The sequence below is a fragment of the Olea europaea genome, unplaced genomic scaffold (genome assembly GCF_002742605.1).
Source record: "Olea europaea var. sylvestris unplaced genomic scaffold, O_europaea_v1 scaffold44, whole genome shotgun sequence".
Lineage (NCBI taxonomy): Eukaryota > Viridiplantae > Streptophyta > Magnoliopsida > Lamiales > Oleaceae > Olea > Olea europaea.
In genome coordinates, this window is record NW_019262707.1 from 674,609 (window position 1) to 675,094 (window position 486).

Below are 486 nucleotides of genomic sequence, written 5' to 3' on the forward strand. Positions count from 1 at the left end.
CTTGCTACTCCACATTCAAATCAAACGTGAAATTATGCATAAATTCTCTTACCAACATAACATGAGAATTATCACACCATGACAAATGATAATTCAAGCAAGCGCTGCAAATAACGTGAAGGCTAAATTGTGCCTTAAACTGTATCATGATTTCTCCCAAAGGAGCTCTGAACTGAAGTAATTAAATCCATACATAACAACGTATTTGAAAAGATGTGGACAAACCACTAATAGCACTGAGTATCTCACCTTACGTAATGAATCGTGTGGAGCAAAATTGCAGGGAAACGAGATTCTTGATTGTATATTCAAAGATTTAATGTTTTCTTTCTCTTCTTTGCAAAATAAATATTTTATAGAGGAACAGAGACAGATCGAAACTAAAGAATTACTGGGATGAATAATGATATGAGATAATAATGCGTCTCACCTCTATTTATAATGAATTAACCGAAGAGTTTTGTAGAAATTAATCACTTCATTTAG